The 22,423-nt window shown below is 42.2% G+C and overlaps 1 pseudogene; it reads left to right on the top strand.

Moving 5' to 3' along the window:
* LOC123999321 overlaps window positions 1–20,584 on the top strand; it is a 61,963-nt pseudogene extending 41,379 nt beyond the window's left edge.
* The last annotated feature ends 1,839 nt before the right edge of the window (window positions 20,585–22,423 follow it).

The following is a 22,423-nucleotide window of genomic DNA, read 5'->3' as shown; positions in this document are numbered from 1 at the left end:
GGGGTACGAGGTAATTGAGGTAGCTATGTACATTTGAAGTATCAGTCAAAGTTTGGACACACCTACTCATTCAAGGGTTTTTCTTTATTTTACTCTTTTCAACATTGTTGAGTAACAGTGAAAACATCAAAACTATGAAACCCATGAACCCATAAGCCTTGAAATGCCTAGTTAAATAAAATGTAAAAGATCATGTAGTAACCAAAAAAAGTGTTAAACAAATCAAAATAGTTGCTGGCATCTTTGCCTTGATGACAGCTTTGCACACTCTTGGCATTCTCTCAACCAGCTTTACCTGGAATGCTTTTCCAACGGAGTTTCAAATAAAATTGTATTGTTGTGTAGCAAAATGCTTGTGCTTCTGGTTCCGACAGTGCAGTAATAGCTAACAAGTAATCTAACACCTCCCCAACAACTACCTAATACACACACTGAAAGGGGTAAATGAGAATATGTACATATAAATATATGGATGAGCGATGGCCGAGCGGCATAGGCAAGGTGCGATAGATGGTATAAAATACAGTATATACATATGATATGAGTAATGTAAGATATGTTTATTTTTATTCATTTATTTCACCTTTATTTAACCAGGTAGGCAAGTTGAGAACAAGTTCTCATTTACAATTGCGACCTGGCCAAGATAAAGCATAGCAGTTCGACAGATACAACGACACAGAGTTACACATGGAGTAAAACAAAAACAAAATATGTAATCCTTATTTAAGTGGCATTATTTAATGTTCCACACATATGCTGAGCACTGTTGGCCACTTGCAAACCATCTCAATTGGGTTGAGGTCGGGTATTGTGGAGGCCATGTCATCTGATGCAACACTCCATCACTCTCCTCCTTGGTAAAATAGCCCCTACACAGCCTGGAGGTGTGTTTTGGGTCATTGTCCTGTTGAAAAACAAATGAGAGTCCCACAAAGCGCAAACCAGATGGGTTGGTGTATCGCTGCAGAATGCTGTGGTAGCAATGCTGGTTAAGTGTGCCTTGAATTCTAAATAAATCATGACATTGTCACCAGCAAAGGAAACCATCACAACTCCTCCATGCTTCACGGTGGGAACCACACATGCAGAGATCATCCGTTCATCTACTCTGCGTCTCACGTAGACACGGCGGTTGGAATCAAACATCTACATTTTGGACTCCAGACCAAAGTAAAACATTTCCACTGGTCTAATGTCCATTGCTCATGTTTCTTGGCCCAAGCAAGTCTCTTATTATTATTGGTGTCCTTTAGTAGTGGTTTCTTTGCGGCAATTCGACCATGAAGGCCTGATTCACGCAGTCTCCTCTGAAGACAGTTGATGTTGAAATGTGTCTGTTACTTGAACTCTAGCATTTATTTGGGCTACAATTTCTGAGGCTAATGAACTTATCCTTTGCAACAGAGGTATCTCTGGGTCTTCCTGTGGCAGTCCTCATGAGAGCCTGTTTCATCATAGCGCTTGATGGTTTTTGCAACTGCACTTGAAGAAACTTTTAAAGTTCTAGAAATTTTCCAGATTGATTGACCTTCATGTCTTAAAGTAAAGATGGACTGTCATTTCTCTTTGCTTATTAGAGTTGTTCTTGCCATAATATGGACTTGGTCTTTTACCAAATAGGGCTGTCTTCTCTATACCACCCCTACCAACCCAACTAATTGGCTCAAACGCATTAAGAAGGAAAGACATTTCACAAATTGACTTTAAACAAGGGACACCTGTTAATTTTGGTCCTGTTAATTTTGGTCCTTCTGTAGCTCAGTTGGTAGAGCATGGCGCTTGTAACACCAGGGTAGTGGGTTCGATCCCCGGGACCACCCATACATAGAATGTATGCACACATGACTGTAAGTCGCTTTGGATAAAAGCGTCTGCTAAATGGCATATATTATTATTATTATTATTTATTAATTGAAATGCATTACAGGTGACTAACTCATGAATCTGGTTGAGAGAATGCCAAGAGTGTGCAAAGCTATCATCAAGGCAAAGGGTGGCTAATATGAAGAATTTCAAATATAAAATATATTTTGATTTGTTTAACACTTTTTTGGTTACTACATGATTTAATGTGTTATTTCATAGTTTTGATGTCTTCACTATTATTCTACAATGTAAAAATAAAGAAAATCCCTAGAATAAGTATGTGTGTCCAAACTTGTGACTGGTACTGTAAGTAGGGGTAAAGTGACTAGGCAACATGATAGATAATAGACAGTAGCAGCTGTGTGTCCAGTGTGCGTGTCCAGTGTGCGTGTCCAGTGTGTGTGCAAGAAAGTTAGTCCAAAAAGGGTCAATGCAGGTAGTCCGGGTAGCCATTTGATTAGCTATTTATCAGTCTTGTTTAAAAGTCTTATGGCTTCGGGGTAGAAGCTGTTCAGGGTCCTGCTGGTTGCAGACTTGGTGCATTTGTACCACTTGCCATGTGGTAGCAGAGAGAACAGTCTATAGCTTGGGTGACTGGAGTCTTTGACCATTTCTTGAGCTTTCCCCTGACACTGCTTGTTGTAGAGGTCCTGGGCAGAGCATGTGAGCGGAGCTGGAGTAGATCAAGGTGTGGAGTGTGCCCGATTTGACTGGAGCGCAGAGCGAGTTTGACAAAGGCTGAACCGTCGGCCTTCTTGCACACTCCAGTAGTGCTCACTTCACGAGCTCTGGGCATACCCAGCCCAGCATGCATTTGTAGGCTACTTGTGTGCTGCTATAGCCCCTTGCTTTAGCTACTGTCATGGAGTTCGCTAAATATTTTCATAAAGAAACTGATAAAACAAACAGGTTAAAAATAAAGGTGACTTACAAAGATGAGGAGGACCAAGAGCAAGAGAGGGAGTGCAATGATGTAGTGTCTACGACTAAATAATCATTGTGAGATCTGAAAAGACACACATCCCGCAAGTATGATGGGTACTTTGTTACGCCCTGACCTGTAGAGAGCTTTTTATGTCTCTATTTTGTTTTGGTCAGGGTGTGATTTGGGTGGGCATTCTATGTCCTTTTTCTATGTTTTGTATTTCTTTGTTTTGGCCGGGCATGGTTCTCAATCAGGGACATTTACATTACATTTACATTTAAGTCATTTAGCAGACGCTCTTATCCAGAGCGACAGCTGTCTATCTTTGTCTCTGATTGGGAACCATACTTAGGTAGCTTTTTCCCACATGGGTTTTGTGGGTAGTTATTTTCTGTTTAGTATTTGCACCATAAGGGACTGTTTCGGTTTAATTTATTCTCTTGTTATTTTGTATTAGTGTTCAGTTCAATAAACAACGTGAACACTTACCACGCTACGCTTTGGTCCGACTACTCTTCCTCATCTGACGACGGAAGCCGTTACATACTTACTATGTGTACATGCTAACAGAAAGGAAGGAGGTGGCTAGCTAGCTAAGTGTGTCATTGTAGCAAAGTATTTCTAAACTAAAAATCAGATCTCTTAAAAGTTTTCATTTTCGTTCTGTTATATATACTGAATAAAAATATAAACGCAACATGTAAACCCATTTTTCATGAGCTGAAATAAGATCCCAGAAATGTTCCAAATGCACAAAAATGTTTCTTTCAAATTTTGGCAACAAATTTGTTTACTTCCTTGTTAGTGAGCATTTCTCCTTTGCCAAGATAATCCATCCACCTGACAGGTGTGGCATATCAATAAGCTGATTTAACAGCATGATTAATAAACAGGTGCAACTTGTGCTGGGGAAAATAAAAGGCCACTTTATAATGTGCAGTTTTGTTACACAACACAATGCCACAGATGTCTCAAGTTTTGAGGGAATTACATGCAATTGGCATGCTGACTGCAGGAATGTCCAACAGAGCTGTTGCCAGATAATTAAATGTTAATTTATCTTCCATAAGCCCCCTCCAATGTCATTTGAGATAATTTGTCAGTACGTCCAACCGGCCTCACAACCGCAGACCACGTGTAACCACGCCAGCCCAGGACCTCCACATCTGGCTTCTTCACCTGCGGGATCATCTGAGGTGGAGGGGGATGCTGAGGAGTATTTCTGTCTGTAATAAAGCCCTTTTGTGGGGAAAAACTGGGTGGACCCGGCTCCCAAGTGGGTGGGCCTATGCCTTCCCAGGCCCATCCATGGCTGTGCCCCTGCCCAGTCATTTGAAATCCATAGATTAGGGCCTAATTTATTTATTTCAATTGACTGATTTCCTTATATGAACAGTAACTCAGTAAAATCTTTGAAATTGTTGCGTTATATATATTTTTCACTATATATAATACGCTGTCATTGATTTTGCCCTTGTAGGCCTGAAATATTACCTCTTTCAAGCTTTCTGTTTTATTAGGGTTATTTGACCTAAATACCTTTTTTTTAGGCCTAACTATAGAAGAAAAAAATAAAACTCCACATCCCTGCCCAGTCTGGCAAGAGTGGCCCGAAGGGCCTCCCGGGTGGGCGCTGTACTGCAGCGCCAGCTGTGCCATCAGAGTCCCAGGGTTCGCGCCGAGGCTCTGTCGTAACCGGCCGCAACCGGGAGTTCCGTGGGGCGACGCACAATTTGCCTAGCGTCGTCCGGTTTAGGGAGGGCTTGGTCGGCAGCGACTCCACGGTGTACCCTCCGACACATTGGTGCGGCTGGCTTCCGGATTGGATGCGCTGTGATAAGAAGCAGTACGGCTGGTTGGGTTGTGTATCGGAGGAAGCATGACTTTCAACCTTCGTTTCTCCAGGGGCCCGTACGGGAGTTGTAGCGATGAGACAAGATAGTAGCTACTACAACAATTGGATACCATGAAATTGGGGAGAAAAAGGGGTAAAATTCAACAACAACAAAAACAACAACAAAAAAAGAGTGTCCCGAAGGCTATTTAGCATCTCCAGTGCATTGGTGGGGAGAGGGTATTCTCTGCTGCTGGCCTACTCTCCAGGCACCACCACATGAGTCTGAAGCCACAGACTGTGACCAAACTCATGCTTAATAAGGGGTTTCTTGTTTCATTTTTATTTAAGTCTTAAGTCACAGCCTATATGCGCAATTTATGGACTATAATGATTTAACACAATGTTTAAATGCTGAGGACTATAATGTTCCTGCCAGCCTAGTGTGTCGCACTCGCAAATACTTCAGTTTATTTATTTGTAGACTATAGCCTTGAAATAATAGGATAATAATATAACCTAAATAATTGAGTTTAATGTCTGGCCAGTTCAATCAATGTGGATGTCTATGATTGGTTCAGATTTGGTCCGGTCTGTCTGTTGAAATCAAGGAAGGTCTAGACCGCACCATTTATTTAAAAAATGTACATTGGCGTTGGTCCGTGCTTACTGTGGTGTAGCCTACAGTGTCGACCCACAATTACATTTTATGAATGGCCATCCATGTGGTAGGCCTAACGTTTGTGAAATGGTTAGTTGCATTGGCTTTATTAGTCCTGATTCCTGTGACTAATCAATTTGGCTATTTAAAGATACAATATACAGAAATCTCTCCACCATTTCCTGATTTCTAAAATTCCAGTAGTGCTCCTAATTTCAGTTTACTGTATGTGACAAAACAAGCAGTCATTGTGGAGAATCATTGTAACATCTAAACCGCTGTGAAATATATTTTCCATAAATGAAAATATTGTATTTTAGCTGTTTGAAACTGGTGTACAAAACCCGAAAGTAAAAGACTCCAAAACAAAATGTAAGAACGGTCAGCAATCAAATCGAGCACATAGAACAGATCTATCGCTTCTTAGGCTTGCTTTCAATGAGAATGGCAGATCTGTAACTCACATTGTCTATGTGAATCACCCAAAAAGTTACATATTGCAGCTTTAAGCTCTGAGTGTCAGCTGTCCAACTGTATCAGGAGTTATCCTGAGCCTGTTTTCAATGAGAATCAATGTGTTTACACAGCGGGTAATGCAGAAGTATTGTGTTTTTCCCTATGATCACCTTGTCAAAAATGTACGGCTACAAACTCCATTACGTGTTGTCCATTTTACTTTGACCTGTCCTGTTTTTGGAATATGATTGTTAAAATGCCATATTCACATCAAAGCACAATTTTTATTTGAAGGATGTTTAAAATATGAGCAACACATCAAACAGCAGTGTTGTGTCAGCCGGTTCTTACTTCTGTGTAGACCTGCTAGACTTATTAGTTTCCCAAAATATTTCACCTTAATGGAGTTAATGAAGTCCCTCCACCCCCTCTCTTTTCCTCCCCTCTCCTCTTTGTCTCTGTCATAATAATGTGATGTTGCCAATAGCCAGAGCCTTATCTAGTGCAGGAGAGGAGACAGCCAGGCCTGGTGGAGCCAACCAGATGCTGCTGATATTGTGCAGCACTAGGACCTACTTGGGGAACCACACTAAGACAAATGTCAATGTTATGTGTTTTCTTTTGGATATTTTTTGAATGACAAAAGCACTGTTTGGCATGGATGCACAATCCTTTGTCTGTTAGCCATCTGTAGTGGTGTCATTAACACGCCAGTTATGTCATGCGTCAGAGCCCACATCCTCAAATCAAAGTTTTACTCGCTTCTCACTGAACGTTTTTCCTTCGTATGGATTGGATTGTTATCTGTGTGTGTGTTCTGGTGTGTCCTTCACTGCAGAGGATCTGATCAAGATGCTGTCTGTCAGTCTGTCTGTGATTGTGTCAGCCTAGTGCGTATGTGGGCTGGTAGCCACTATGTACCAGTGAGTCACTTTGCCCAGGCTGAGACTAGTGATTGAACAAGGTCAGAGCTGATAGGAGAGGAGTCTGGAGGAGGAGGGAGCAGAGCAGGTGAAGTTGACTACATCAGGAATCAGAGAATGTCCATGGAGGAAGGAGCAGAGCAGGTGAAGTTGACTACATCAGGTTCAGAGAATGTCCATGGAGGAGGGAGCAGAGCAGGTGAAGCTGACTACGTCAGGCTCAGAGAATGTCCATGGAGGAAGGAGCAGAGCAGGTGAAGTTGACTACGTCAGGCTCAGAGAATGTCCATGGAGGAGGGAGCAGAGCAGGTGAAGCTGACTACGTCAGGCTCAGAGAATGTCCATGGAGGAAGGAGCAGAGCAGGTGAAGCTGACTACGTCAGGCTCAGAGAATGTCCATGGACTTGGTCACTGGGATCATTTCCACTTTCCATGGAAGAACTCATTTCTTTATCTAATCACTCAGTCAACTTCTCTCTTATTACACAAGGCAGATGCTGTGATGTGCTCGCCTGGACTTTCACATGATATCTGATTCATTATATTGGATGACATTGGCACTAACATTGTTGAATGTGACAGGCTGGTATAGCAGTAGTTGTGGCCTGAAGGTGAACTTATGTTGCTGTCTTGTACTTGTTTTGTAACATAAGGTGCTAGAAGCACTCAATATGTCCTCGCCTGCCTTGGCTAATTACTGCATGTTGTTGGTGTCATGGCTCTGGTTAGAGACACAGTATAGTCATTCTTGGCCCACTGCTAAAGCCCTAGACACTGGCTGTGATGTAGGGCACACTACACAGAAAACAATGTATTTCAAGGCTATAGCCTACTATACATTTCAGAACCTCAAAACGGGAGGGATCCAGTATTGAATGAATACAAAAAGCACATCGGTCATTTGACATCAAAAGATTAGATTAGATTCCCAGATGCCATACAATCTGAAATCTGATTCTTCCTTTGTCCCTGTAATATTCAGATTTTTCACTGATATCAGTACATTTGATACATGCCATAAGACCATACAGCTACTCGCCTGTTTTAATGACTCATTTTAGTGTTTAGTTTTGGGTTCATTTGCTAATTTTTCCTATTGACTGCCTACCTGAGTCATCATATAAAATACTGCCCAAACTGCCTCCTCTCTGATAACACAGGGAAGTTTAAAATCAACACTCATTCAATCATTCCTAGTTTTTCTTTCTTGTCTTATATTAGAGATAAGAAGTGATGGAAATTGTTTTATTATATTAGCTCTCAAGTAAATTACTTTATTCATCTTTCCACAATAGAGTTTTATGAGCTTGCTTGAACTGTGATAAGGTGTCCAATCTGGCCTTACCCAATTACATGAGGACAACATGGAGAGAGACTATCCATCACGTATTTCTCCTTTCCATCAATTACCTTTCTTCCCCTAAACAGCAGTCTTTTATTTTGTCATTTGTCTGCTGGGTTTTCTTGTGCATTGTGTGTTGCCAATTAATCAACGTTAAGCCCATTTAAACCTGCATCTTGTTTATGTTGGGGGAAAATGTCATTCCCACCTCTCCCCTTCAAAGGGAAGCACAAAAAGATGATTTTGTATTTTCGATTTGATTCACCGCTGCTTCCACTGTTGGGCGGCCTGTGGAAGGTATTTGTGAAATTATACCCACTATACTTTCCTTTTCCCTTGCTGCCGTCTGTTGTGTGTTTGCTCTCTGTGCCATGCTGTGGCTGTTAAAACATGTAGAATAGAGCTTAAAAATAACTGGAATCACAATCATTTGTACTAGCGTGGCTTTGTAGGGCAATGCCTGTTGGGAGGCTGATTTGTGAGAAAGAAGAACTACAGTTAGTATGTAGAAGTGTGATAGAAATGTGCAAATTCAATTGAGTTAAATTTGTTCATATAGTAATCTATTTTCCAGCCCTACTCCTCCCCAGTCTGAGCTTCCTATACTGCACAACACACAGTCCTGTATTCTTCATCATTCCTCCATTAATCCATGTCTTTCTATCTCTGTATCTCTCTCACTCTCTCGTTGTCATTCCGCTGAAGGCTGAAGCATTAAGGGGTTTTAGAATTCCTATGGGGTTTATATGTGTGTAGGGAAGCTCAGTATACCACCGCTGCTTATCTAGAGACCAGAAACCACCCCTGCAGCACCAACTCTTACTGTGCAACAATGCATCCCACTATAGAGGGAGCCATAGCTTGACTACATTAGAGCGGTGAGGTGTTTTTGAGAAAGAGAGGGAGGTGTTCATATGGCCTGTGGTGTATTTGACGTCAAACGTCCTGGTTTGTGACCCCAGTATCATCCTTTCTTGCTCAGTTTGTGCCCACACACAACACCACCACCACTTATTTCAATGATTTCCGCAAACATACATTCCCCCTCCTCCCTCCGCTCGCCGGCTCCAGAAGCAGCAGTTTGAAATTGCCGATTAGAGAGTAGCAAGTGTTTAAGTTGCCATGGCAACTGGGTGAGTCATCCCTCTGCGGTCAGTTTAGTCACACTTGCACTGTATATCCCTCCCTCTTCCTTCTCTCCCTCCTTTCCTCCCTCTCGCTCTGCTCTGACACCGTATGATTCTACCTTTTCTTTTGTCACCTTTGCTGTCGTCAGAGGGGGTGGCAGATGCAGGTCTTTACAGGTCAGCCACTGTTAGAGTCTTGAGTCAAGGATGGTAGAGAGGCGCTGTGACGGGGAGTTTGATGAGGGCAACCCGAGTGTCGCTGTGCTGCCTTTGATTACTTATTTATGGCCCAGGCTAATCAGTAAGCCCAGTGTCGACAGCTTCACAGGGGGGGGATAAAGGAAGAGAGAGCGCGCCCAGACAGACTTCATTTAGCTGGTCTTCATTTGCTGAGAATGCCCAGAGCGCTTGGATTTCTGATTGAACAAGTCTAATAATGTGCGGATGTACATTTTGGTTAATTGTGGGGATGATTGTCGTTATGAGTGTGGCTTTAGTCATCTGGTGCTTTGAACCTGTGTTCACATGAACCTGTGTTCACATGAACCTGTGCTCACATCAGGGCCAACTCATTGCCCAATTCATGAAAAATCATGACTCTTTATTATTATTAATGTCATGTAGTTTGAGTTTTATTTTCCTATTTCAACTTGGCATATTTTACTTACCTGTTAGACACTTTGTAATCTTGGTTCCTCAAGCAACAGATGACTGACAGATGTAACATGTTCTGCTCTCAATAATGAAGTGAAACCAGCTGCATATTGCTGCTGCTGTAACTACTGCTGCTACTCTCTATACTAGTCTGTTTTCTGTTAGCTCACCTGCACCCCAGCCTGCTCCTGTTTGGCTGCTTTTCTTCTCAGAGGGGAATTGGTATATACAGTGCCTTGCGAAAGTATTCGGCCCCCTTGAACTTTGCGACCTTTTGCCACATTTCAGGCTTCAAACATAAAGATATAAAACTGTATTTTTTTGTAAAGAATCAACAACAAGTGGGACACAATCATGAATTGGAACGACATTTATTGGATATTTCAAACTTTTTTGACAAATCAAAAACTGAAAGATTGGGCGTGCAAAATTATTCAGCCCCCATAAGTTAATACTTTGTGGCGCCACCTTTTGCTGCGATTACAGCTGTAAGTCGCTTGGGGTATGTCTCTATCAGTTTTGCACATTGAGAGACTGACATTTTTTCCCATTCCTCCTTGCAAAACAGCTCGAGCTCAGTGAGGTTGGATGGAGAGCATTTGTGAACAGCAGTGTTCAGTTCTTTCCACAGATTCTCGATTGGATTCAGGTCTGGACTTTGACTTGGCCATTCTAACACCTGGATATGTTTATTTTTGAACCATTCCATTGTAGATTTTGCTTTATGTTTTGGATCATTGTCTTGTTGGAAGACAAATCTCCGTCCCAGTCTCAGGTCTTTTGCAGACTCCATCTCCATTTCTTCCTGTATTTGGCTCCATCCATCTTCCCATCAATTTTAACCATATTCCCTGTCCCTGCTGAAGAAAAGCAGGCCCAAACCATGATGCTGCCACCACCATGTTTGACAGTGGTGATGGTGTGTTCAGGGTGTTGCTTTTACGCCAAACATAACGTTTTGCATTGTTGCCAAAAAGTTCAATTTTGGTTTCATCTGACCATAGCACCTTTTTCCACATGTTCGGTGTGTCTCCCAGGTGGCTTGTGGCAAACTTTAAACGACACTTTTTATGGATATCTTTAAGAAATGGCTTTCTTCTTGCCACTCTTCCATAAATGCCAGATTTGTGCAATATACGATTGATTGTTGTCCTATGGACAGAGTCTCCCACCTCAGCTGTAGATCTCTGCAGTTCATCCAGAGTGATCATGGGCCTCTTGGCTGCATGTCTGATCAGTCTTCTCCTTGTATGAGCTGAAAGTTTAGAGGGACGGCCAGGTCTTGGTAGATTTGCAGTGGTCTGATACTCTTTCCATTTCAATATTATCGCTTGCACAGTGCTCCTTGGGATGTTTAAAGCTTGGGAAATCTTTTTGCATCCAAATCCGGCTTTAAACTTCTTCACAACAGTATCTCGGACCTGCCTGGTGTGTTCCTTGTTCTTCATGATGCTCTTTGCGCTTTTAACGGACCTCTGAGACTATCACAGTGCAGGTGCATTTATACGGAGACTTGATTACACACAGGTGGATTGTATTTATCATCATTAGTCATTTAGGTCAACATTGGATCATTCAGAGATCCTCACTGAACTTCTGGAGAGAGTTTGCTGCACTGAAAGTAAAGGGGCTGAATAATTTTGCACGCCCAATTTTTCAGTTTTTGATTTGTTAAAAAAGTTTGAAATATCCAATAAATGTCGTTCTACTTCATGATTGTGTCCCACTTGTTGTTGATTCTTCACACAAAAAATACAGTTTTATATCTTTATCTTTGAAGCCTGAAATGTGGCAAAAGGTCGCAAAGTTCAAGGGGGCCAAATACTTTTGCAAGGCACTGTATATATATCACTGCCTGTAGTTGATTAATAATGGTAATAATTGATTGAGCTCCCCTGAAGGAGCAGAGCCTAATGCCAAGACCACATGTGTTGTCATCTAATATGTGGGTTTCCTGTCTGAAGTTCTGTTGTTGAACAACTTCAGTTTGAATCAGCTACTCTACAATAGGGGACGGTTTACTGGGACACAGAAGTCTAGTCTTGGACAAAAAAACACATTTTCAATTAAGAATCTCAATTGAACATGATTTTTAGTTTAGGACTAGTGTCAATCTGTGTCTGGGGAAACTGGCCCTGTATGTAGATAGCTGTGCTCTGTGCTAGTGGGAATACGGTTTGCTATATGTAGATAGCTGTGCTCTGTGCTAGTGGGAATACCGTTTGCTATATGTAGATAGCTGTGCTCTGTGCTAGTGAGAATACTGTTTGCTATATGTAGATAGCTGTGCTCTGTGCTAGTGGGAATACTGTTTGCTATATGTAGATAGCTGTGCTCTGTGCTAGTGGGAATACTGTTTGCTATATGTAGATAGCTGTGCTCTTTACTAGTGGGAATACTGTTTGCTATATGTAGATAGCTGTGTTCTGTGCTAGTGGGAATACTGTTTGCTATATGTAGATAGCTGTGTTCTGTGCTAGTGGGAATACTGTTTGCTATATGTAGATAGCTGTGCTCTGTGCTAGTGGGAATACTGTTTGCTATATGTAGATAGCTGTGCTCTTTACTAGCGGGAATATCCTTCCTGTTTGGCCCTGTCCGGGGGTGTCCTCGGATGGGGCCACAGTGTCTCCTGACCCCTCCTGTCTCAGCCTCCAGTATTTATGCTGCAGTAGTTTATGTGTCGGGGGGCTAGGGTCAGTTTGTTTATCTGGAGTACTTCTCCTGTCCTATTCAGGTGTCCTGTGTGAATCTAAGTGTGCGTTCTCTAATTCTCTCCTTCTCTCTTTCTTTCTCTCTCTCGGAGGACCTGAGCCCTAGGACCATGCCCCAGGACTACCTGACATGATGACTCCTTGCTGTCCCCAGTCCACCTGGCCATGCTGCTGCTCCAGTTTCAACTGGCCTGGGCCCTAGGACCATGTCCCAGGACTACCTGACATGAGGACTCCTTGCTGTCCCCAGTCCACCTGGCCATGCTCCTGCTCCAGTTTCAACTGTTCTGCCTTACTATTATTCAACCATGCTGGTCATTTATGAACATTTGAACATCTTGGCCACGTTCTGTTATAATCTCCACCCGGCACAGCCAGAAGAGGACTGGCCACCCCACATATGCTCTCTCTAATTCTCTCTTTCTTTCTCTCTCTCGGAGGACCTGAGCCCTAGGACCGTGCCCCAGGACTACCTGACATGATGGCTCCTTGCTGTCCCCAGTCCACCTGACTGTGCTGCTGCTCCCGTTTCAACTGTTCTGCCTTATTATTATTTGACCATGCTGGTCATTTATGAACATTTGAACATCTTGGTCATGTTCTGTTATAATCTCTACCCGGCACAGCCAGAAGAGGACTGGCCACCCCACATAGCCCGGTTCCTCTCTAGGTTTCTTCCTAGGTTTTGGCCTTTCTAGGGAGTTTTTCCTAGCCACCGTGCTTTTACACCTGCATTGTTTGCTGTTTGGGGTTTTAGGCTGGGTTTCTGTACAGCACTTTGAGATATCAGCTGATGTACGAAGGGCTCTATAAATAAATTTGATTTGATTTTGAATACTGTTTGCTATATGTAGATAGCTGTGCTCTTTACTAGTGGGAATACTGTTTGCTATATGTAGATAGCTGTGCTCTTTACTAGTGGGAATACTGTTTGCTATATGTAGATAGCTGTGCTCTTTACTAGTGGGAATACTGTTTGCTATATGTAGATAGCTGTGCTCTTTACTAGTGGGAATACTGTTTGCTATATGTAGATAGCTGTGCTCTTTACTAGTGGGAATACTGTTTGCTATATGTAGATAGCTGTGCTCTGTGCTAGTGGGAATACTGTTTGCTATATGTAGATAGCTGTGCTCTGTGCTACTGGGAATATGGTTTGCTATATGTAGAAAGCTGTGCTCTGTGCTAGTGGGAATACTGTTTGCTATATGTAGATAGCTGTGCTCTTTACTAGTGGGAATACTGTTTGCTATATGTAGATAGCTGTGCTCTGTGCTAGTGAGAATACTGTTTGCTATATGTAGATAGCTGTGCTCTTTACTAGTGGGAATACTGTTTGCTATATGTAGATAGCTGTGCTCTGTGCTAGTGAGAATACTGTTTGCTATATGTAGATAGCTGTGCTCTGTGCTAGTGGGAATACTGTTTGCTATATGTAGATAGCTGTGGTCTGTGCTAGTGAGAATACTGTTTGCTATATGTAGATAGCTGTGCTCTTTACTAGTGGGAATACTGTTTGCTATATGTAGATAGCTGTGCTCTGTGCTAGTGAGAATGATGTTTGCTATATGTAGATAGCTGTGCTCTGTGCTAGTGGGAATACTGTTTGCTATATGTAGATAGCTGTGCTCTGTGCTAGTGGGAATACTGTTTGCTATATGTAGATAGCTGTGCTCTGTGCTAGTGGGAATACTGTTTGCTATATGTAGATAGCTGTGCTCTGTGCTAGTGGGAATACGGTTTGCTATATGTAGATAGCTGTGCTCTGTGCTAGTGGGAAAACTGTTTGCTATATGTAGATAGCTGTGCTCTGTGCTAGTGGGAATACGGTTTGCTATATGTAGATAGCTGTGCTCTGTGCTAGTGGGAAAACTGTTTGCTATATGTAGATAGCTGTGCTCTGTGCTAGTGGGAATATTGTTTGCTATATGTAGATAGCTGTGCTCTGTGCTAGTGGGAATACTGTTTGCTATATGTACAGAGATGTGCTCTGTGCTAGTGGGAATACTGTTTGCTATTTGTAGATAGCTGTGCTCTGTGCTAGTGGGAATACTGTTTGCTATATGTAGATAGCTGTGTTATGTGCTAGTGGGAATACTGTTTGCTATATGTAGATCTCTGTGCTAGTGGGAATACTGTTTGCTATATGTAGATAGCTGTGCTCTGTGCTAGTGGGAATACGGTTTACTATATGTAGATAGCTGTGCTCTGTGCTAGTGGGAATACTGTTTGCTATATGTAGATAGCTGTGCTCTTTACTAGTGGGAATACGGTTTGCTATATGTAGATAGCTGTGCTCTGTGCTAGTGGGAATACGGTTTGCTATATGTAGATAGCTGTGCTCTGTGCTAGTGGGAATACGGTTTGCTATATGTAGATAGCTGTGCTCTTTACTAGTGGGAATACGGTTTGCTATATGTAGATAGCTGTGCTCTGTGCTAGTGGGAATACTGTTTGCTATATGTAGATAACTGTGCTCTGTGCTAGTGGGAATACGGTTTGCTATATGTAGATAGCTGTGCTCTTTACTAGTGGGAATACAGTTTGCTATATGTAGATAGCTGTGCTCTGTGCTAGTGGGAATACTGTTTGCTATATGTAGATAGCTGTGCTCTGTGCTAGTGGGAATACGGTTTGCTATATGTAGATAGCTGTGCTCTGTGCTAGTGGGAAAACTGTTTGCTATATGTAGATAGCTGTGCTCTGTGCTAGTGGGAATATTGTTTGCTATATGTAGATAGCTGTGCTCTGTGCTAGTGGGAATACTGTTTGCTATATGTACAGAGATGTGCTCTGTGCTAGTGGGAATACTGTTTGCTATTTGTAGATAGCTGTGCTCTGTGCTAGTGGGAATACTGTTTGCTATATGTAGATAGCTGTGTTATGTGCTAGTGGGAATACTGTTTGCTATATGTAGATAGCTGTGCTCTTTACTAGTGGGAATACTGTTTGCTATATGTAGATAGCTGTGTTATGTGCTAGTGGGAATACTGTTTGCTATATGTAGATCTCTGTGCTAGTGGGAATACTGTTTGCTATATGTAGATAGCTGTGCTCTGTGCTAGTGGGAATACGGTTTACTATATGTAGATAGCTGTGCTCTGTGCTAGTGGGAATACTGTTTGCTATATGTAGATAGCTGTGCTCTGTGCTAGTGGGAATACTGTTTGCTATATGTAGATAGCTGTGCTCTTTACTAGTGGGAATACGGTTTGCTATATGTAGATAGCTGTGCTCTGTGCTAGTGGGAATACGGTTTGCTATATGTAGATAGCTGTGCTCTGTGCTAGTGGGAATACGGTTTGCTATATGTAGATAGCTGTGCTCTTTACTAGTGGGAATACGGTTTGCTATATGTAGATAGCTGTGCTCTGTGCTAGTGGGAATACTGTTTGCTATATGTAGATAGCTGTGCTCTGTGCTAGTGGGAATACTGTTTGCTATATGTAGATAGCTGTGCTCTGTGCTAGTGGGAATACGGTTTGCTATATGTAGATAGCAGAAGAACTATATCAGCTGTAAATGAAGCAGGCTGTTTTGGGTTGTGCTTTCACACAGTGAAGAGCACAGAAATAGCATGAAACACTTTGAAATTAAATATATTCTCTGTAGGCGAGACATTTAAATTTTCATCAGCAGTTAATGTGTGAATGTGCTTTTTCTTGTTTGTGAATTGCAGAGTTAGATTTCTATGCAAAATGTCCTAATAAAAGAATCTTAGAAATTAGCCAGTCAGTCAAAAGCGCCTGTCATCAACCATCTCTGTAAAAATGCAAACCACAGAGGCACAAGTTAAAAAATAAGCCTACATTTTGTAAAAGCACACAGTAAAAATAAGCCTACATTTTGTAAAAGCACACAGTAAAAATAAGCCTACATTTTGTAAAAGCACACAGTAAAAATAGGCCTACATTTAGCAAGTCTCCCAGCACTTTCTGTCTGTCTACAAACTGTTGTTCAAAGCTGCTCTGTGCTCACCTCCCTCATTATCTTGATTACTCTGACCTGTTTCTAACAGTTTGTGGAGGTGAGAAGGAAAAAGTTCATCCTACTAGACACTTACAGTGTCTGACACAGATCTAATGTCAATTTGTCATTTCCTCCTAATGGTAAGCTGATCCTAGATTTGTGCATAAAGCCGATTTCTACCTGGAGTCTAACAAGATGGCTGACAGCATACTGTATGTTTCTCTAGTGAGCCATCTCAGACCGCTGACCTCTAACCCCTGCCTCTCTGTGTCTTCTCCCCAGGATGGGTGCATGAGGACGGGCTGGAGCAGAACGGGTACCAGGTGGGATGTGTGGGGCCGGGGCTGTGGCTCAGGACCCTGTGTGTGAACGGCACAGACACAGAAACAGACCAGGACCACTACTCAACCACCAGCAAAACCAGGTCCCGATCAGAACGCCTCTCCAGCTCCTCCTCCAACCCCTCACGCAAAGGAGTGTCCACCTACAGCCGCATCCGCAAGCTGTCCAACTGTAAGCAGCAGTGAGAGCAGCCCCCGAGTCCCCAAACCCTGAACACACACTGGACAGGTGAAGAGAAGGAGTAGTCATACAGGACACCTGTACAATGTTGTGGTCTACATCTAATTATAAATTGGGTGGTTCGAGCCCTGAATGCTGATTGGTTGACAACCGTGGTATATCAGAGTGTATACCACAGGTGTGACAAAACATTTATTGTTACTGCTCTAATTACATTGGTAACCAGTTTATAATAGCAATAAGGCACCTTGGGGGTTTGTGGTATATGGCCAATATATCCACTCACTCTGTGTTGTGAATAAGAACAGCCCTTAGCCGTGGTATATTGGCCATACTCCACACCCCCTCGTGCTTTATTACTTAAGTGTATGGAGACACCCTTTGGGGCTGATCCTGTGACTTTAAGATGATAATGCTACTTAATCCAACTAAAATGTTGTCTTATCTGAGATGTTCTCTTCTCTGAGATCCTTAATAAATACAAATAAAAGGATGAACTGATCCCTTGATCCCCTACTGAAACGTACAGCTAATTGAAAATGTATGCCCCCACCCAACATATCAGGGAAATAAGATTCTGATTTCGTCTACCTGGAGTAATTATTCATCAGTGCCTTGATTTCTTTCTTCTGAGACACTCTGTATGTAAACAACAGGCCAGAAGAGTCTGAGTGTAATTATGGAGCCAAATAGAACAGTGGAGTGGTGCTGCCTGGGTGTCTCCAGGGAGAGAGAGAAGAGGAGAGGCAGGCTGGTTTGGTGGAGAGCCTGGATGGGGGCTGGATGACGCAGTTTAGGGTGCTGAGAGGGGTGGGGGAGGCAGGAAGAGCCCTGACTGACGCTGATGCTCTGTATGGATGGAGAGGAGGAGAGGAGGAGTGTGTGGGCAGACTGCGTGGAAGGGAGATGCAGCATAATCAGCTTTTTTGAGTGTTTTCTCTTCTCCCTCTTTTTCTATATATTTTTCTCTCTGTCGGCCCTTTTTGTTTTTCTCTTTCCCTCTCTCCGCGCTCCCCCTGTGGCACCTGCTTATTCATATGGGTTCCTCTCTTTCTTCCTCTCTCACTCCTTTCTTTCTCTCCCTCAGTCTCTTTCTGTGAGTCATTCCTGAGTACGCGCTCTGACTCTTTAAAAAGCTCCCCCTGCCTCACGCCTCACATTCCTCTTTCTGAAGGAGAAATTAAGGATCCCATCAAATGTGCTGCTGTACTCCTTCCTGGTTAACAGGATCGTACAAATGCTTTGTGTTCCAACACAAATACCCTCACACCACCTCCCGAGCCAATAGGGGATTCTGATGTTGATTGAAGAATTACTTCTGATACTAACAATATTCCTTCCTAACCCACATGTTTTTGGCCATTTTATCATAGTTTACAACATTGTGATGGTACTATATGAACAAAAACTATTTGTCTGACAATTTGTTCAAAATAATGAGTTAAAATAAAATAGTCCGGAGAACTAATTGTATTGTCATATTTGAAATGCCACATCATCTACAGTACTGTATGTAATTGAGTGTGACCGATAAGATGACATCATCTCCAACTTGTTTTTATGCCGTCAGTCACATGGATGGATCTGGGACCACAGCTAATCAGTGAGAAATGGAATAGCTGTCCAATAGCAGCAACGAGCCAAGCGGCATCCTTTCTGAGTCATCGGCATGCAGGCTTCTCCCACGCAGTCTGCCGAGGGGGAGAGGGTGATCACTCCTCCACAGCATCATCCCAGAGACATCCGTGAATACTGAGAAGCCTTTTCACAATAAGGGAGAGAAGGGTGGAATGGAGGACGTGGTGGTGGGGGAGGAGGGGGACACCATCCAATCTATATTAGTTTGTGCAATGAATGACTCACAAGCCCGGCTGAGACTGGGCGTAGTGGACTGGACAGGATATTGTGTTTGGTAAAAGTCGGACTGATCGAGGTCCTGGCTGCAGTCTGGAGCCTGCTGTCTGACAGAATGTCCAGCAGATTCCAGCTGTAACAGCCTGCTGTCTGACAGAATGTCCAGCAGATTCCAGCTGTAACAGCCTGCTGTCTGACAGAATGTCCAGCAGATTCCAGCTGTAACAGCCTGCTGTCTGACAGAATGTCCAGCAGATTCCAGCAGTAATTGCCTGCTGTCTGACAGAATGTCCAGCAGATTCCAGCTGTAACAGCCTGCTGTCTGACAGAATGTCCAGCAGATTCCAGCTGTAACAGCTTGCTGTCTGACAGAATGTCCAGCAGATTCCAGCTGTAACAGCCTGCTGTCTGACAGAATGTCCAGCAGATTCCAGCTGTAACAGCCTGCTGTCTGACAGAAAGTCCAGCTGTAACATCCTGCTGCCTGACAGAATGTCCAGCAGATTCCAGCTGTAACAGCCTGCTGTCTGACAGAATGTCCAGCAGATTCCAGCTGTAACAGCCTGCTGTCTGACAGAATGTCCAGCAGATTCCAGCTGTAACAGCCTGCTGTCTGACAGAATGTCCAGCAGATTCCAGCTGTAACAGCCTGCTGTCTGACATAATGTCCAGCAGATTCCAGCAGTAACAGCCTGCTGCCTGGTTGGTTCACAGAGGGAAATCCTCCACATCTGTCTCTGCGTGTCACGCTGGCTGATTCTGTGTGGGCGGCATCCCACTCACTGAGAGTGGCCACAGGGAGGATTACAGCGCCAACTGAATGTCTGGACAGATACAGATGCAGGACACTATACATAAAACCTTGGTTCCATTGGTGTCATAGACTGTAATACTATTACCATTATTCAGACATCACTAACTGTATTGTGTAAATGTTAAATGACTGACTGTGTAATACTGTAAAAGTCTTGAGCTAATTGTGTGTTTTGGTTCCCTCGTAGGTCTCTAATTCCCTGCTCCTGATGTTGGGGAGATGAATGTTTTGACAGCCTGGCCTACAGGATGCGATAGCAGGACATGCTGCACTACAATGGTTTGTTTCACTTGATCTGCCTGTCTGAAGACTGAAAACAAAACGATGATGATGATCCAAGAGTGAAACACCAGAAAGAAATGAAGAAGAGGGTAGGAGGACTAGGACTAGGATTAATGTAGCTCGTTTTAGACTACTACACTGTGTATCCTACAGTTACTCTGTATTAATGTAGCTCGTTTTAGACTTCTACACTGTTTATCCTACAGTTACTCTGTATTAATGTAGCTCGGACTACTACACTGTTTATCCTACAGTTACTCTGTATTAATGTAGCTCGTTTTAGACTACTACACTGTTTATCCTACAGTTACTCTGTATTAATGTAGCTCGTTTTAGACTACTACACTGTTTATCCTACAGTTACTCTGTATTAAAGTGCACATCGTGGTGTGCATTGAATGACATTGATCATTTCAATAAATTACATTATTGGTAAGAATAATGATCATTTATATAAAATGCATAAACTGCATGCCATGCAGGCGAAAAGAAAGGGATCTATAGATACGCCAAGCATACATAACTATTCAGGAATGTCTTGGCTTGGTTTTTAATTTTGGGTCTGGGTTTTGTTTCAGGTTTTTATTCCCCACAATATGTTTTTCATTATTATTTATATAAAACGCACCCCAACCTCACCAGCTGTGTTTCTTCAGTGATTTCTCTTTATTTGTGGCTGCATTATAAATGTATCTGGTCAATCAAACAATAGGCAGTTTGAAACTTTAGAACCTCGTCCCCATGCTCAATTTCTAGGTTCAGAGAGAGAGAAAGAGAGCTGACTGATGGGCGAGATTACAAACCGTATGACATTTCACTGACATAAATTAATTTGGTCTGCTTTTCACTTCTCCAGCTTCTTTAAAGAACAGCTGTAATTGGTTACATGAGTTTCTGTTGCAGTCAACCCTGCAGGCTGCTTTAGAGCCACAGCACTGTACTGCAGATCACTTTACCTTGACTTTGATGTATTATTCTTACTGGTCTATTGGCTGGTGGGAGGGTTTGCTGCAGCCTGCTTTGATAAGATAATATGTGGCTCCTGCTGTGACGGGCTTGTTTTAGTAGAGCTGGCCTGGCCAAGGTATTGATCCAGGGTGTTACTTTATCCTGAACTGGAGCACAAAAGAGGAATCTTCACACAGACCCAACATGCTTCTCAAACTATGCAACAGTAGATTTTTCATAAAACCAAGAGCAAAATAGAAAGAACAGAAGTTATAGCTTTGCTGTAGGGTGGTAAGTAAATCCACACATTAGTGCTAATCTAGGGTTGCAAAGGGAGGGTTTATTACTAAAATATTTCTAAGTTTACCAGTAAATGACCATCATTTTGGTAACTTTAAAGTTTTTGGGGAATTTTATCGGATGACATCTAGTGGCCTTTTTGGGTTCTTCAGATTATAACAGGTGTGGTGTAACTATCTCTGGCCTTCTGTGGCTCTAGCAGACTATATAATAATAATAATAATATATGCCATTTAGCAGACGCTTTTATCCAAAGCGACTTACAGTCATGTGTGCATACATTCTACGTATGGGTGGTCCCGGGGATCGAATAATCTTAGAAAATTATTCTAAAATAAAACAGAATGACAAAGCTGTAAAATATTATCCTAAATATAAATAATCAACTTAGTGAATACCATTGGTGTTTAAATATGAGGGTCTCTCAGCATGAAATATCCTTTTTTTTGTGCACATTTATTTATTTATTTATAGAAATATGGTTTTGTTTGAAATGTTTTGGCGCCAAATTGGTGGCAGTTGTGAAAAAAGTCAATTGTTGCAAGAGTTCCAGAGTTAATTTTAAATAATGCCATTGTTGATTAGATGCTTTTTAAATTAATTTGGCTATTTTTCTTAAATCATACAGTATGGTTTATCTACTAGAAACTCATGGACAATATAAACAGATATAATAAATGAATAGTATATATGAATACATGTTTTAAAAGTTACCATAGATTCTATTAATTACTGAAGATTCTGGTAACATTTGGTAAATTACCAGTAGTTTAGTAACCCTAGTGCTAGTGGTTTATTATTTATTATAGTGATAATGTGACTAACATTTACTCCAATGATTAAAATAACCTATCAGGGAATCTGATGGAATGCTGGCATTTATCATTCTGTCATATTTGCTGATGTTGGCTAAGTGATAAGGTTCTTATGGGCTGGGTTTACACAAGCAGCCCAATTTGTTTCCACTAATTGGTCTTTTGACCAATCACATCAGATGTTTTCACAACAGCTTTTTTCCAGAGCTGATCTGATTGGTTAAAAGACCAATTAGTGAAGAAATATCTGAATTTGATTGCCTGTGTAATCTCAGCCATGAAGGCTGAGACTGCCTCCATACTTTCCCTCCCCTCTGCTATAGACTGGGAATCCTTATCACTGTGGAATCATCATTAATTGATGTGCTTTGGCTCTGGTGTATACAGTGCATTCGGAAAGTTTTCAGACCCCTT

This window comes from Oncorhynchus gorbuscha, linkage group LG02 (assembly GCF_021184085.1).
Source record: "Oncorhynchus gorbuscha isolate QuinsamMale2020 ecotype Even-year linkage group LG02, OgorEven_v1.0, whole genome shotgun sequence".
In the NCBI taxonomy this organism is placed as follows: Eukaryota; Metazoa; Chordata; class Actinopteri; order Salmoniformes; family Salmonidae; genus Oncorhynchus; species Oncorhynchus gorbuscha.
This window is presented reverse-complemented; position numbering and strand designations above follow the sequence as displayed.